Here is a 19,139-nt window from a genome sequence, read left to right as displayed (position 1 = left end):
CATGGTCGGCTCTTTCTGGTCAGAACAGTGAACCAAAAGGAAAATTATATACAAGAGAGAAAAATATTACTCGTAAACCTGATTGGCTGTCCAGAAATACTACTCTAGGTGACTAGCATTTCATGAATCATCCTAATCGAACTGAGTACAAAAAGCCCAACAGGAAGTTTGCATTATTGCAGAGAATTTTGGCCCATAAAGTTCAAGGGAGCCCTACACAAGGCTCGTTATTTGAACGTTACTGTACTCACAACCACACACGCAACCATATTATATATACATATATATATATATATATATATATATATATATATATATATATATATATATATATATATATGTATATATACTGTATATGTATATTATACATATATATATTATATATACATATATACATATATATGTATATATTTATATATATATATATATATATATATATATATATATATATATATATATATATATATATATATATATATATATATATATATATGAGGTTGACCTCACAGGAAGGGTACTAAAACGCCTTGATATTCGTTTCATGGAAAGCCCCGTAACGCTCTTTGTCGACCTAAAACACTAAATTATGTACCTGGTTGCTATCGGACTGTGGTAGATCGAGGCCAGAAAGGCATGGCAGCTGCGACCGCATCCCAAAATTATTTGCTATGGGCCTGATGGTTAACCTCCTAAGGAAGCCACTATATATATATATATATATATATATATATATATATATATATATATATATATATATATATATATATATATATATATATATATATATATATATATATATATATATATATATATATATATATATATATATATATATATATATACTGTATATATAATATATATATAATGTGTATATGTATATAATTTTATATATATACATATATATGTAATAGGTATATATATATATATATATATATATATATATACATAAAAATACAAATACATAATATAAAAAAAGTGGCCCATTGAATTAAAAATACAAATACATAATATGCTAAAGTGGCCCATTGGTCGCTTGATGCCTGACTCATCTGCAGCAGAGCCTGGGTTCGATTCCCGAGGAGGGCGAAATGATTAGACGCATACAGATGAAACTCACTATACTTATGTTGACGCAAGCAGTGTTTCAGTTACCTCCTCGTGGTAAGTACAGTATGTGGGATGTCATTCTCTATCACTTAATTATCTGCTATTTAATATTTTATCACTTTTTCATGGAGAGTAAGTTGATGTAAATAAACCCAGACTTTGTTTACTTACTTGTGCTATATAGTTGTTAACGCGACTTTACAGTTAGCGTGGAATTTGAGTGATGTTCCACTCTGTACCCTAAGTAGATTCAGTTTGCGTGCAAGCAACGACAAATGTAAACGAGCCATAAGTAAACACTCCTCTTAGTTGTTTTGTGATCACTTTCTTTTTAGTTTTTCTTCTTCAGTTTCCTGATTCGTGGTTAAGCAAGAAGTCTGTCATTCTCTCAAAATTCAGTAATGCTGTTAGTTTGCGTTCTATTAAAATCTCTTTACTCCTATTCCTGAGATTGCTTTCATTCAAGCTGAGCAACAACAGCCTGGTATTCTTTCAAAAGAACGTAAACAAAACTTTAACAGGGTCAAGAATGTGTAGAGTAACTAGCTAATTCAGATCCATTAAGGGCAATTTCAGTGCAATTTAGGTGAAGTCGGGATCACTTTCAAAGAATCTAAACCTTTTCCGAGGAACGTGTAGTCTCATACCAAACACCAAACGAAATATTAGCTCAATTTATACGCCAAATATGGCGTATTCACTCATTTGACAAAGCTATTTCAATGGCTTATATTGTAGTATTCGTGTTAAAATACACTGAATATAAAACATAGGTTTCTAGTGCCTGTTAATCCTTGACCAAACGAAATGTGGTCCAACCTTCATATGAGAAGTCACGCTTGTCTTTGTCTTTACACCTCTGAAAACATATATAAAAAACAGTTCATGGTACGGCCTATGAGCAAGCACAGGCTTTGAAAAAAAAAAAAACTCGCTGGGAAGCCAGCAAGTACAATTACGTCCTGGAAAAAAAGTACTTTGCAGAGCAAATATCCTAAAAGGTAAGGACGTGGCTACATTTTTATGCTCTCTGTCGTAAGAGATAAAGATATGACTGTATTTAGGCTCTGCATGTCGCAAGAGATATGGACATGACCATGATTACCCTCCATATATGGTAAAAAAAAAAGAATAAAGGAAATGACTTGATAATTAAGCTCCATTATGGGAAATATACGCCCGTGTCGCAATTCTATATTGTATAGAACCACAGGAAACCATTATTTCCCTTTTTTCTTGTTCGATGCGCAAGGCTAGAGACTGATACGACTGATACGCAATTCGATGACATTTTTCCGAGCAGTGTCTGAACAAAGAGCAACAAAGAAAACAAGAATGACTGAATCAGATGAGCAGCTGGCGTCACGACTGAAATGATGAACAGAGAGCAACCAGTTGAAGAATACTGACAGATTGACTTTGGTGAGTAACAAAGGATGAAGCAGTTATTAATTACAATGAAGAGAAGAACATTAATTAAAAGAGGCATAATAAAGAAATACAGAACGTGAAATAAAGGGGAAGGAGAAAATAAAGAGAAAATAGATGTATGAAATCAGAGCGACCTGAAACATCTGGAATTTGAAGATAGAAGCTATCATGCAACTCCAAACATCCATTGATGTTCAGTCCAGCATTAAATGGGTTCTTAATTCAATTATTTCGTGAATTTGGACCAGTTTCCGAACTCTTCAAATAGATGGATCCGATTCGATCCAGTTCACGGTGAAAATGAACCCCAATGACAGAAAGAACACACGAGCAATGATTCATCGATAACAACTCATTCAAAATCATAAACTGGAAAATTTGTTTCCTAGAAATCAGTGTCTTTCAGAGAAGGCCTACGTATTATGTTATTTGGGAGTGACGATTTTTATAACAATCGAACAAATTAAGCTCATTCTGCGATACCATCGCCCTTCCAACCACGAAAAAATTCCTTTCCGGATTATCAGTTTTTTTCTAGAAATTACAAAATTTTCGCTGAAAAGCTCGTGTTGTGTTAGTGTAGACTGACTGCCTTCATTATTCGATAAAAATAACACATTTATTTTACTCAAAAGACTGGGAAACCCTCCTCCAGAAGTGATCAGTTTTTGAAAAAAAAAATCAAAGCTGCTGTTGTGCTGGAGAGAAATAGCTTTTACTGGAAGAAAAAAAGTGCAACTTATTTAAATCCAGTTCGTTTGCACATAAGATCGGAAACTGCAGTTCTAGAACGGATTGGTCTTCTCCAAAATAATGTGTCCCTATAAAATCCGTACTGCACTTGTTAAGTCACACGATTTGGTACATAAAATTTAGGCCAAAGGCCAAACGCTGGGACATATGAGGTCGTTCAGCACTGAAACGGATATTGACAGTCAAGGAGATTTTAAAGGTTTAACATGAAGAAAACCTCGTAGTTGCAATATGAAACCATTTTAGGAGGGGGTGGAAAGTAAGATAAAAAGAAAGATTATATGAACAGAGGTACAGTAAAAGGAGTGAAAGGGGTTGCAGCTAGGGTCCGAAGGGAAGCTGCAAAGAACTTCAAGTAACGCCTACAGTGCCCCACATGACGTCCATTGATGGCACTAACCCCCTACAGGAAAGTCGCATGAATACCAAGATCGTTTAAACTGAGATGCCGTCTGGCTTGCTTGGGACAATTTTCGGAGCTTTTGCAACAGAAGATAGTGTTGAAGTTATACCTGTTTTGGAACAAGCGGAAGAGGGCATTGCTAGTTTTATTTGTCACCCATATATGTTCCTAGAACGAGAAACAAAATGTCAGTGTCGTCCCTACCAAAGGAACTTCCCCAGAACACAGTTATTTTGTGTACTATTTTAGACAATGACGGGGCTTTACTCACTTTCCTTTCAATAATAATAATAATAATAATAATAATAATAATAAAGGAACCTGGAAAAACTAGATGCCGAAGTAGCTCCAGGACTCATGCAGAAGAGCGTGCTATTAGAAACAGTGCACATAGTGAGAAAAGTGGACTCCTAAGGAGGCAGGATGCAACCCGGAACCCCACACTGTAAATACCACCCAGTCGAATATGATGACTGGGATAAAAAAAAAATAATAATAATAATAATAACTCGTATTATCGACGTATCTGCTCAAGCTAGTTTTATATGTGACCAAAGTGCGCCAATCGTTCACCAAAAACTGCAACAAAGAAGCGAATCCTGACGAGTTTCAGCCTAGACTGAACGGTCATATCAATTCAGGTACATAGACAGCTCGTGCTGATGGCTGCTAATGAATGAGGCAGAAATAGACAATAGAATGGAATGGAATGGAATCTAGAATTTAGGCCAAAGGCCTAGCGCTGGAACCTATGAGGTAATTCAGCGCTGAAAGGGATATTGAGAGCAGAAATGTTTGAAAGGTGTAACAGGAGGAAAATCTCGCAGTTGCACTATGAAACATTGCTAGCAGAGGGTGGATAGCAAGACGGAAGAAAGAGAATATGAATGGAGGTACAGCAAAAGAAATGAAAGTAGTTGCAGTCAGGGGTCGAAGAGACGCTGCAAAGAGCCATAATTAATGCCAGTGCACTATATTAATATGGGTATAATATAGAATCCAAATATCCAAAAAATTAACATCAATTATTATTTATTTTTGGTCTGTCAGCTGGGTGGGGGTAGGAGGCGGGTTGATGAGTGGTTAGGCATACATAAAAAAAACTAGAGTACTACACAAAACACCGTGATTAAAAATGAATTAATTTTTCGCATGCTTGAATGTCGATGACAAAACATCAGCGTACGCAGTAAACATCATGATCGTTCTGACTAAAACCTGATCAGACCCGAGAAAGCTGATATCTAAACCATTTAAGATTCGCCTTACTCAATTTATGCATTGAGTTTGCGGTCAAAGGAAGCTCTAACACATATTATTATTATTATTATTATTATTATTATTATTATTATTATTATTATTATGAGCTTGATGGGGCGCGCTATGCTGCGCTGGAACCAGGCGCTGCCCGTCATGTCTCCCCTACCCTCCTGATCCCCCACCTACCCCGCCGTCACCAGGGGCAGACAAACAAGTTTGCAGGAGGAGGGTGGGTAAGTCATGTCTCCCCCTAACTACCCCGCCCCCACCCGGGGCGGACAAACAGGTTTGCAGGAGGAGGGTGGATGTGTTATGTCTCCCCTGCCCTCCCGATCCCCTACTTACCTCACGCCTATCCGGGCCAGACAAACAGGTTTACAGGAGGAGGGTGGATGTGCCATGTCTCCCCTACTCTCCCGATCCCATACCTACCCCGCCCCCACCAGGGCCGGTCAAACAAAAAAGATCCACTCGGGTTTTACTATTATTATTATTATTATTATTATTATTATTATTATTATTATTATTATTATGAGAAGTCTGAAATCCTTTTGCACCTTAAGATACAAGAACCAAAGCAATCAACCGTGTCTTCTTCTTCATGAATTTCTTAAAAGGCAAAAACGGCGTCCTTCAGTCACAGAAAAGACTCGACATTTGAAGGAAACCTCGTATCCTGAAAATGACGCATTTTTCTAAGGAAAACAAGATTTCTTCCGATACACAATCGAACTACTTCCATAATTACAAGCTAGCCTTTTGTTGTCAAGGGTAATTTTAAAACCAACTTACAAAGAAAGGATAGATCTCCCTCGCATTTAGTTGCAGAAGGACACAGGAAGGAAATTTCGATGTCACAGAGAAGCGGTTAGGTTTTGGGGGATGGGTAGGAAGGGGGGCGGGAATCAGGAAGTAGGGAAATGAAGAAAGGACATCAGTATCCCTGTTCCGGCTGGTGACGCCCCCGACGATACGTTCCTGCGATGAAAGAGTGTATATAAGGGCTCCTTTCCCCGATGCATGCCATAGTTCCCTTCTAGTTCTCAAAGGAAGAGGACAGCTCGACTCGAGTAAGTATTGAAGAGCTAAAACCCACCCACTCCAGATTTGCATGAAGTCAAATATGTCGCATGTCAGAAAGTAAAAAAAAAAAAAAAAAAAAAAAAAATGGGAGTATGTTAATACCTGGTAAATTTGTAATTTTCCGCTAAACTACTCTTGCATAGTAACATCATTTTCCAGTTTGCACCCGCGCATTAATTAACATTTGAATGTCTTGGAACGCTGAGGTCTAAATTCCAGTTAAGAACCATGGCAAAGTTCTTTAAACGTTAGTTGTTACTTCCACGTCTTTAATGGTTACCATACATACATACATATGTATATAAATACAGACAGACATACAGACCTACACAGAAACATACATACATACATACTCAAGGTATTTGCAGCGTTAATTAACCAGTTTTCTCCGCTTTCTCACCAATTCCATCCATAGCTGACAGCATGCTGATGCTCCTCGTCACCTTGTTCTCACTGCTGATTTGCTCAGCTTCGTCAGCGGAGTACTTCTGGGGGAGATGCCCTTCCGCCCCTCCTATGAAGAATTTTACAATGGATAAGGTGAGGCTGGAATGGATTTAGGATCTCCTACCTGAGTATATATTTTATCATCCTCGGAGACCTTGTAGGTCTAGGAAGATGAAATGGTGTTAGAAAATCGTCTTTGGGACAGGAGAATGTCCAGAGGGTATTATTTCAGTAAAGGGGTGCCACCAAAATGTGATTTCTGGCGCAAAAATGACACCAAGAGAAATTTCCAAAGTAAGGTATGTCATGGAACCGGGGTTTAGGGAAGGGTATGAGTTAGGGGATTTTAGGGAATTAGATGTATGTCGAAAAACTACCTACAGGAGAAGAAAAAAAATGGGTATTGAAGATGGAAAAAAAATATCCAAGGACGGGTTTTTACTAAGAACAAGGGTTTACTGATTGATTGATTTATAGATTATAGGCATACTTGCCAAACTAAGAACAAGGGTATCCAGAGAGAGTTTCTATAAAAAAAACAACGTCGACGATGTCACAAGACTGACTTCGATAAAGAGAAGGGATGTCAGACAACTGCATTTTAGGAGGGAAAAAGTGATGCACAAAAAACACTTAGGGAAAAGAGAATGAAGTCAACAGTGAGTCTGATGCCGAATGTGTCAAAGAAGTTATTTGGGAGATGGCCATTTACAAGTATTTGCTGGGGAAACTATTTATAAATGAAAGGGCTTAGGAAAAAAAAAAAGACTCCGAAGGAGTTATTTTGGAGGGGGGGGAATCTGAAGTAATACCAAATGAGCGATTCTTTATTATTTCTAGCTTATTATTAACCTCATCACATCTTCAAGAAAGAACAAATGAACCCAATGCCTTGAAAGAATGACTGAATCCTCTAAGATTTCTTCCTAATTCTCAAATCTTTTATATAATAATGATAACCTATGATATATAAATTATATATATATATATATATATATATATATATATATATATATATATATATATATATATATATATATATATTTCTATATATATTTCTCATACAGTTTCTTGGTTTGTGGTACATAGTCGAGACATTCGACAACGGCGAGAAGTGCATGACGTGGAATATCACGAGGACGCATCTCCTAACATCTGGAGAGGGTCGCCGAAGACAAGGAAAACGGACCCTTCCATGCGGCTGGTGTCTCGCACGCCAAGTTCAATACTGGCACAATCACTCCAGCCCGATAAGGCGAATCCTGCCAAGATGAGGAGCTACTGGCCCATATCTGGTAAGAGAATGTTTGTTTTCTGTCTGTTTCTGTATGTATGTATATATATATATATATATATATATATATATATATATATATATATATACATATATATATACACATATATATATATATATATATTATAGTATATACATATACTGACATAGTCAGCCTACCCACGTACAGTTGTTTATGCAGCAGTGCTCGACTTGACTACACACACATTAATGTCTGTATTGGCTATATGAATACTACTATGCTCCTTTTTACTGACGTTTCCACCGTTTAATGATTCAAGTTTTATTATATTTTGGGACAATTTCTTCATTCTTGGAAAACCTCCCTTTTTTACCGCCCACTACGTCATCCCTGACTTCATTTAAGCATTCAGTCTTTATTTGCTCCAAAATGATTTTCATAGTACATTGTATTCTCTTATTTTTACATTATCTTTCAGTGATCTAGCTAGTTATTTCGTTGCGCACTTGTAACCCTTAATATTTAATTATATAAAATTTCCTTCCCCCTTTTCTTTGTTTTTGTGTTGAGTTTCTTTTTGGCAAATTAATCATTGAACAGTAATCCAGAGAATACAAAATATGTAGTCAAATTTTAAGTGACGTAATCGCACTACTGTAGGCACGAGTATTATTGAGCATTTAACATATCATTTCTTCTTAGAATAAATGAACTTTTTTGTGTGAAAGAATGGACCTTAGAGAGGGGATGGAAAGATTGTTTGTCCACCTGCCAAAGCAAAAGGTTTGAAGGAAAAAGCTGATATCAGGGGTTGTAAAAACTGCAAGAATAGTCCTCCTTACTATTTATGAAACAATGCATGCCAAGATGCAGTTAATTATGGAGTATTGGCGCGGAAAATTCAGAGAGAGAGAGAGAGAGAGAGAGAGAGAGAGAGAGAGAGAGAGAGAGAGAGAGAGTTCGGACATTCGGAGGCTGGAGGGGGAGAAGTGTAGACGATTAAAATTTTGCCATAATAGAAAACTTACTGGTATCTTAATTAACATCAGATATGAAAATGTGCGTCATTTTAACTCCCAGTAAAAAAAAAAAAAGGGCCGTATATAGCCCAGGCCTACTGGGTGTGAATTCTGCTGATACTATAATTATAAAAGTATTTTTTAATATATTGATTCGTTTTCTTTTTGCAAATGGACGTCGAGTTTTAGAAAGAAAAAAAAAGTTACTTTCATTTAGAAACCTGGGTAAATATATCACATGAACCATACTTACTTGGCAAATGCTATCAATGGAAAAACGTAATTGGCCTTCTATTCTATTATAGAAGGCCGGTGGCCATGCCACATATGAATGTTTGCTTATTTTGAATAATCCCAGCAATGATACTAATCTTGACGCCTTGAATATAATGTGAAAACAGTAAAACCTTATATTTAGTTAAATATACTGTAGACTTGTGACGTTTGTGCATTTTCTATGGATGTACGTCAAAGAAAACGGAAATAATAATTCGGAAACTCATCTATTGTATTCTTTAATATTACTATTTTCAAATGAACATTTCAGTGCCTTGTACCAGCATTGCTTTTTATTCCATAAACAGTCCCTAGGAACCCAAATAAACCTAGGATGAATTTGTATATAAGACACCGAAGGTCCTGAAAGAACTCGAATTCTGTTGCCTGGTCCCTAATGATTATGGGTATTTTCGTATTTTGAAGCATTCAATATACACTTTGGCAGCAGAGATATCACAGCAGAATCGTAATGAATAATTCAGTACTTATTAACATTTTCCTCGTAGCATGCAGCAAGTGGATTTGTAGGGAGAATAAGAACAGCATTCATCTTCACACTGTTTTGTCCTGGTGTGTGTGTGTGTGTGTGTGTGTGTGTGTGTGTGTGTGTGTGTGTGTGTGTGTGTGGAAGGTGTAGGGGGTTAGAGATTTGGTGTTGGGGAGGAGGCTAAAATCGACGATTTCTCCAGATAATGATTATGGCAGCTCAATGCCCTGAACAACGCATGCGATGAAAAATGGGACTGATAACAACAAACATCTATAGATACTATTTCCTCTCCAGTCTACTAATTTTCAACACTGCTAAAAAAATATTTTGATAATATGAGTCATGCATTAAGCCTAAGAAAACAAAAACATAACATCGAGTCCTTCATTCTTCATAAAAAAAAAGGATCATTTCCGCGCTCGCTATTATGAAGGGCGTTTCCATTTTCCGTCACATGTCAGCAAAAAAAAAAAAAAATTACGGAAGCGGAATGAACCAGTAGCGAGGCGTAATCGCTAAAGGAACTTAATTCATTGTGATACAGATAAATTTTAGATGATGTTGTTGCCCACTGCCATCGCAACGCCTAGAAAATGTTTACTTGTCAACCAGTTGTTATTAGGCCTAAATCATCATTACTGTCGTTGTTATTCAAAATGAATAAATATTCATATACATTAACCTGTAAAGTCAGCTTCCACAAATTATAATGACCTTTCGTTAAAACAAGGTGTGAGAAAGTAACAAATGAATAACAACGGAGATAAATGGATAAACAAATGAAAATTATAAGCACATCGCTTGTTATTTTATTGAAAATGCTACGTACAGTAGTAACGTCTTCTCCACGACAGCCCTTTCGTGGCTTGTTATGAACTCGGCATTGCTGACACAATGTGCACCCTCCCCCAAAAACTGTCGCAAATTAACGAGTGTTGTTAATGTCCACTAAAGGTATGATTAAACAGCCTAAATTTACAGAACTTATAAATGGTCCCGTTCATGATGCGGAAACCCTTCATTAGTTGTGTGTTCAAGATATAGTTGAAATCCGATATATATAATCCTCTATTAATTTACGGAAGGCAGCTGCAACGCATTCGGGCTTTCGGCCGTAAGTCATTTAGGCCGTAAGCACGTTTACATGCAAAATGGGTGCCGTGTTTAGTACCAGCCCCTTGGGGGTGTACGTAAGACATAAAATAATAACGGTAAATACCATAAACAAAACGGTAAATACCATAAACATAACGTCTTACATTGTTTTGGATGTTACGGCCTAAGCGACTTACGGCCGAAACGACCGGGACCGGCTGCAACTGCCGATTTAGAACCATTGCCACACAAGAACTAAAGTTAGGCTATGAGCCATTTGCCTGAAAACTTGCGAAAGAATCGGCCAAGCTCGTCCGAGCCGGACCGAACGCATAATAAAAGTTGGCTAGGATCGTATGAACACATTGAAATTAGGCTAGGATCATCCAGACACATCGTAAAACTAATAGTTCTGCCCATGACTTCCACCCGAGAGGAAACCATCCTGAAGTTGACCCTACCTAACCTAACCCAGGCTCATTGATCGGATCCTTGCAATGAGCATGACATCATAAACATGGCCTTACCTTATTCAAAATCCTTCTTATCACTAAAACCGTTCAGTTCGCGCCTGGAACGATTGCTCTTCCTACAAATGAGCCGACAGTAACGAATTCCATAGCACCCGAAAATGTCGCTCGGAACCCTCTAGACATTGTTTGTAAACACAGTCGCACGGGTATATTTTCACTTAATACATAATTAAATGGTATTTAGAATCTCAGGTCTTCAACTTTGCGGCTCAACTTTCAAAGGACCGAAAATGTGGCGCGTGGCTTAACAAAGACTAAAGCAAAATATGCTTATTTTCACTGAAATAATCTCAAATAGCTTATTGTCGGTTGGATCGATGCAGAACAACACATGCGGAATAAGATTATAAGACTCAAATCACTCAATACTCATCCATTCTTGACACGCGCATGCGTGGTAAAAAAAAAAAAACAGTAGCCATGCGTAACTTGGTATAGATTTCACGTAAAGCTTTGGGTTTTTTGTCAGTGTGGTCAAACGATAAAAAAGTATGATTTTAATTTAGTAGCGTTCGTGATTATTAAAACCACATTAGTTTTGTGCAAATTTTAGAAATTTCCAGTCTTTTCTGAGTTAGCTTACGCCACTCGGTCTATTGACAAGCTCAACACAAATTTACCAAAGAAAAACCCTATACCAGGGTTTTCCGATAGATTTCATTCACTTGCGGTAAATATATTGGGTAGTGTGTTCGGCTGGTAATTATACACAACTATTGGTAAATATGCATAAAGAACAACATGTTTATTCCATGTGATAAAACCTTACCCAGACCAACCTAACTTCACACAAGTAAGCATGCAAAATTACCGATAAATTTCATTAATTACATTTATCATTTCATAGTGCTATTTATCTAAATTTACGGGCAGTTATGCATAATTTATCACTGTTACTCAGGCACCGTGGTTATCAGCCAAAGGACCACAGAATTTTAAGTGGGCCAGAGAAACCCGAACCTCTTGTTTATTTTTCTGCATTTTTTTTTTTTTACTTTTTCTTGAACTGCTTCATAAAGAACAATCCAGACTGAGAGACCTTTGTGATACTCTAGAATTAATATAGTTTTACTTTTTACAAAGGTGTTTGTTTGAAATAATTTTTAATCATTGTCACTACAGGGCTCATTGCAGTTTACATAAACGAGGCCTTGTTGCAAAATATGTCTGAAAACCACTGTAAGCAAAGTGATTTTACAACATAAATATGCTTACACACAGATACACACACAAATATATATACATATATATAATATATTTATTTATATATAACATACACATACATACATGTATGTATATATATATATATATATATATATACACATATATATATATATATATATATATATATATATATATATATATATATATATATATATATATATATATATATATATATATATTTTTAAACCAGGAATTGCAGGAGAAACAGAATTCACGGTGCATGATACCGACTACGAGAACTACGCTTCAGTGTTCGAGTGTCAGAACGTAGGGGTGTTCCACAAACAGAACGGCCTTATATTGTCACGGACGCCAGTCCTGAGGGTTGACCTCAGACAGATGGTAAGTCTGTCATTTTTCCTGTCTCTCTTAATTGGTCTGAAGCGTGCACACAGACAATGTGTATTCTTTCAGCGTCCTGTCGTTACTCTCTGTCTCTCCCTCTCTCTCTACCCCAGTCTCTCTTGACTAGTTATACATAACAAAGCTTGTTATGTATAGTTATGCGGGCATAACTCTTAGGTGTGTTGACAGTAGATGATGCAAATTAAAGTCATTAGATTACTCACTCTGATGTGGTTATTGTAAACCATGGAAATAGTCTTCTCAGATCAGTTTAGTAGTTTTCACATAATTAAAATAGAAGAAACTAGAATAAGAATAAACATTTTGTCAAATCCACATTTTTCAGAACTGGAACCCAAAGTCAAAGGTTTTAAACTCCCTTAATACAATATCCTTGAAAACTGATTCAAAGTATTACGCTTACTGAATTGCTTTCTGTAATAAGACTCATTTGCCTAAACCCTATAAAAATATATGATAAATAAAGGATGACAGACAGTCCAAAGGCCTCATGGCACTCCTTCATACTCGTATATATATATATATATATATATATATATATATATATATATATATATATATATATATATATATATATATATATATATATATATATATATTTTCAACTAGATCTTTCTGAATCCTTCCCCAGGCTAGGATTCGCACCCCGAACATCAAAGTGGCCTACTACAGGAGAGTCCTTCACAGCGGCTGCAAATACCGGACCGAGGGGCCCGACAATTCGACGTCTGCCGTGGATGACGACACCTACGGCCTCCAAGGGGACCGGGTTCAACCAGACGCATCGTAGTGCGGAGGTGAATCCTGAGGACGTCGTCCTAGAAGAAGACAATGGAACATTTCCAGAAATTGCTTTTGCACTTTTTCAAGTGTCCGAGCCGAATAGCTGCCGAGTCTTTACTGTAATTTATTACTAGATTTTCATCTCTTTGTAACATTAAAAACTTCATTTTAGATTTTTGATCATTAAAGTAGTCTCATCGTAGACTTAGTTAAATGTAGCCATTTATCCATTTTAGGGTACTGATTACTGACATAAGCTCATCATAAACGTAGAACTAAGAAAGGTAAGGTCATGTAATTAAAATTCTGCATCAAACTGAATACTGCGTATCATTTAAGTTGCGAATTTCCTCTTGTACCTTAAATACGACGTAAAGATTAAGCTCGGGATCTATTAATATGTAGCAGTGAGTAGCTGGCATTCCATTGGTGGGGGGGGGGGCTGCCTAGGTGGGGGCCACGATGTTTTTGGGTGGCCAAAGAAAATTACACAAAACTAATGTGCCAGTTCTGTAATTAGTAGAATATACTATTCTCGAATATATGTATCCACATGTGAATGAGGGAAAATAATAGTATTAGTAATTAATAAACCTATATTTGAAATTACCGAGCTCAATTTTCAGTTAATTTTCAACTCATTAAATGCAAATGTATCACATACTATAAGGGTTAAAGTTTCGCTACAAAGGGAATTTCAACTTGGGGGGCCCAGTGGGGGGACCAAGCATCTGACTGTGGGAGGGCCGGCCACCCACCCGCCCCGGCCTCCCATAGGGACGCCACTAACATGTAGCAGGCTTCTTCGTCCTCAATCTGCTGCTGACGAGTCTCATTGTTTTAATCAAGTGAATTTAGGTCATTAGATCAGTTGAGAGCATAATTCAGTTTAGGACTTTGTTTACGTTAAGAGTTTTGTGTTGATAATATAAAGACCTGCTTAAGTATTCTGCTTGTTACGGTTCAGGGATTACTCAAACACAGGAATCTCTTAACAAAAATTTCATAGTGCAACTGCGAGGTTTTCCGCCCGTTACACCTTTCAGACCTACCTACTCTCAATCTCCTTTCCAGCGCTGAATGAAACTCATAGGTCCCAGTGCTTGGCCTTTGGCCTAAACTCTATATTCAGCTCAATTCAGTACGGGAATCCTATTTGGACTAAGGAGCTTAATCGGATTTGAAGCTGGGTTTCATCTGTACTGATTTCACAAAAATAAAACACCAAAGCGAAAGATGTCCAGTGCATGCGGAGGTACTGCGCAAGTTGGTAAAGCGGCAGAAATAGGATTCTGGAAATTACTGTTTGACTGAAAGTTGAATTTAAAAAAAAAGTCAAGTATATCTTAGTTTAACCAGACCACTTAGCTGATTAACAACTCTCATAGGGCTGGCCCGAAGAATTCAAAGTAAATAGTTGAATCTACGGGTACTGCAGGAGCAAATGCCCATTCTGGCATAAGGCCACCATATTCTAAAACGACAATGAACAATAATTTAAACTGGCTATTTGAGAGTAAGTTGAAATCCAAGTGTAATGTTGAAGTTACAAGGTACTCCAAGAGTAATAGCCCGTTCTGGCATACGGCCACCTCAATCTAAAACAACAACAAACAATCATTTAGGCTACCTAGCAGTGATAATGCTTAATAGCATGATATTATATCCGTGTGCGCAATGAACATTATTTGGCTTATAAATCGAACCAAGATTCTCGAATGAAAGATGGTTGGTAGCGCATTTTATTTTATTATTTTTGTTTTTTTAGCGAATCTGGAAAAAGTTCATCTGAACAGGAAATAAGAGTCGGAAACGCAGGGAAAAAATTTGGGAAAGTGTTCCTTCACTTATGAAGAAGGTGTCCCTTGGCACTGAAAATAACTTCCTCACTTCACGCACAGCAGAAGTCAGCCTTGATGCTGTCGAGCAACGCGTTGTTTTGCCGGTATCCCAAATTGCGCGATATGGTTCGATATTGCCTGGCACAGCGCACGCGCCCGCACACGCAAACCGTAAGGCTAAGATGGTCGATTTTGCCTCTTTTTGCATATTTGTACGGTAGCTTACTTCTCTGAGCTTAATTTCAAATATTATTTTGTACATAGACATGAACAGAAATCATAGGTTTACTTTACGTCAATTTTTAATGACTAATATCTAAATCCTATCACTATTTATAAAATTATTTTCATGCACGTGCATACTCATATATATATATATATATATATATATATATATATATATATATATATATATATATATATATATGTGTGTGTGTGTGTGTGTGTGTGTTATATACATACAAATGTAAATTTTATTCACTCTTTCTTTCAATACTGAGTATAATAACCAGAGTCAAAAAAGCTAACTAGCTGGGAAAATAACATAACACATTATTTCAAGTTTTTAAATGAAATGTCTATCTCAGCAGACATGATTAATCACATCAGGAAGCATTATATAGGTGACCAGTTATTGAAATACCTACCATATTAACTTAACAAATAATATATATCTGCAACTCGATTCAGTAGTAACTGGACATAAAAGCAACATTGCAGTTTAGCCATAAGACTCATTATTAACTATATCCAAAACTCAACACTTGCAACTTTTCACTCTTGAAGCCGCCTGCCACATCAAAGTTATAATATTTTAGCAACTGAGTGCATCAACAACTCAATATTCGAGCAACTTTGCACATTAAGAACTCATCATTTAACAATCTAGCATTCTGGAAATAAGACAGAAAAGCAATATTGCTCCCTAGCAACTTGGCATCAATTATCGAACTATACCAATTCAAACCCATAAATAGATAGGCAGGTCAAAGACTTGTGTCCTACAGTGCCGTCAATGCACCTCACGGGGTGCACTGTAGACATTACTGAAGGTTCTTTGCAGCGTCCCTTCGGCCCCTAGCTACAACCCATTTCGCTTCTTTTACTGTACCTCCGTTCATATCTTTCCTCCATCTTGCTGTATATCCACTCTCTCCGAACAATTATTTCAGAGTGCAACTGCGAGGTTTACATCCTGCTACACCTATCAAATCTACCTACCCTCAATTTCCTTTCCAGCGCTGAATGACCTCATAGGTCCCAGTGTTTGGGCTTTGGCCTAAACTCTATATTCCATTCTATTCTATGCCAAATACCTGTCACTTTAATAAATGAACAGTGAGTTCGATATCCGCTCAGCATATATATCCAGCATCCGACACCTGTGGAACATTTTATTCGATCAATTCGACATGCAATAAAACGACATTTTACTTCGGCAACGTAATATATAGGTAATCCGTAAGCAACATTTTAATTAAGAGGTTGTTGGCTTGTGTGCGTGTGTGTGTGTGTGTGTGTGTGTGTGTGTGTTTGCGTCACGATTTCTACTGCCGCCACGTATTCCAAAACCCTACTGAATATTTTAAATGATTTATTCTTTTTTGATGGTACTAATTAGCACAATTAGATTATAGTACATAATTTTACATACATACACACACAAATAATATATATACATGTATATATGAATACGTGTATATTTACATGCATACACACATACATATATATATGTATATATATAGCATATCATATTTATATATACAGATATATATATGTACATGTGTATGTATGTATATATATATTTACATATTCATATTTATAATCTATGTATGTAAGTATGTATGCTTATTATTTGTACAGGCTACTGAACCATAACTTTTCTTTAGTCATGGTTCTCATTCTAAGTAGGCAGTAAGTATATATATACGTACTATTCAGCGAAAATGAACAGTTTGTTTAAATACTTCTTCAGTAATATATATATATATATATATATATATATATATATATATATATATATATATATATATATATATATATATATATATATATATATGCATAACTGAATCACGAATATATGGAACATGATGAATATATATATAAAGACAAAATCACGAAGGAAAGAGAAACAATGGAGTGCTGCAAGGCCTTTCGATTTATAGTCCTTTACTTAGCAGACTGAGTAAAGGACTATAAATCGAAAGGCCTTTAAGTACTCCATTGTTTCTCTTTCCTTCGTGGAACTTTAATCTTTATTTATAAATTCATCATGTTCCCATATTTTCTGAATCAGTTATACATACATATATATATATATTTATATTTATATTATATATATATATATATATATATATATATATATATATATATAAATATATATATTCATATATATATATATATATTATATATATATATATATATATATATATATATATTACTGAGGAAATATTTAAATAAATTGTTCATTTTTCACCAAATAGTACAAATACGTATATACTCGTACAGCCTACATAGATGAGAACCTTGACTTAAGAAAATATATAGTTCAGCATATATATACAAATAATATACATACATACGTATATACATAAATCTATAAATATGAATATATGTAAATACACATTTCATATATATATATATATATATATATATATATATATATATATATAAATGTACATATATATATATATGTATGCATGTACGACACCACACGCTTCGTCTATCATCTTACCAGGTTGTAAACATTCCGCCATGTGAACAGAGTAGAGACGAATCGCGCGTAAAGTGAATCTGCAGAAAGCCGGAAGAGTGAGATAATTTTATCTCCCTACAAAAAAAAAAAAAAATAAAGATATCTCTATATCCGTCGAGCTAAGACTACCACTGTAAATTTTTTGTCTTCGTTTTAGGAGGAGAATTTCGACCGTATAAATCCCTGTAGCCTCCAAATATAGCTCTCTCTCTCTCTCTCTCTCTCTCTCTCTCTCTCTCTCTCTCTCTCATTTAATACATTGTTAGTAGTTTAGTTACAGATCCTAATAATAGTTTTAGAAATATAAGTTTTGAATATTAAAAATTATTTTTTAGCGACCTGAATCCTTTGAAAATTGATATAGGTGAAATTCGTTAGCAGCACCGTCAATATTAACCTCATTTGATCGTTACTATTACTGTAGAAACTTTGAATTGATCAGATTTTAATATCAATAATTATTACATTCATAATGTATTATGTTTCGGAACTTTATGTCTCTGATATTACTTGAAAAATTACTTTGCAAACATTATCATGAAACCTGACTCTTCGATGACTTGCCATTTTATTTGCGTCTCAAATCATTAAAGTTTTTAAGCAAATATGATGTATTCATTCAAGCACACAAATAGGCCTACGGCGTATCTCTTAAAGCAATCTGTTATTTCTTCAACTTTTAACTTTAATAACATTAGAAAAGCCAAAGCAAATAAACGTGCAGGCCTACTGCAAAGTACATCTCTTAAAGCAATATCGACCTGAATGGGCGCAGGAAACTTTAATTTTTCTTTTCCTGTTCTATACACATGGCTGCCGAAGGACAAATGATTCACTGGGCTCACCTGAGGATGACAGAGCGCATCCTTTTCTCCAGACGGATCACTGACTAGCAAAGAAGACCCGGAACCTGCAGTGTATTTGCATCCGGGTGCATCCGGATCAAACTGGTTCTGGCCAATTATCGCTCGATTTATTTTAATAAAATCCGCTTGCGTCTTCATTTTTATTCGT

General features: G+C 35.9%; 1 protein-coding gene and 1 pseudogene across 1 annotated transcript in view; one reads left to right on the top strand and one right to left on the bottom strand.

Moving 5' to 3' along the window:
• The window catches only part of LOC136849724 (apolipoprotein D-like), a 27,479-nt gene extending 15,974 nt beyond the window's left edge, over nt 1–11,505 (bottom strand). Inside the window, exon 1 of the mRNA XM_067123100.1 lies at nt 11,151–11,505. The gene's annotated coding sequence lies outside the window, so the exon portion shown is untranslated. The remainder of the gene's footprint in view (nt 1–11,150) is intronic.
• LOC136849725 (apolipoprotein D-like) lies at nt 5,793–13,850 on the top strand (annotated as a pseudogene).
• Nucleotides 13,851–19,139: the final 5,289 nt, after the last annotated feature.

This window comes from Macrobrachium rosenbergii, chromosome 21 (genome assembly GCF_040412425.1).
Source record: "Macrobrachium rosenbergii isolate ZJJX-2024 chromosome 21, ASM4041242v1, whole genome shotgun sequence".
Lineage (NCBI taxonomy): Eukaryota > Metazoa > Arthropoda > Malacostraca > Decapoda > Palaemonidae > Macrobrachium > Macrobrachium rosenbergii.
This window is presented reverse-complemented; position numbering and strand designations above follow the sequence as displayed.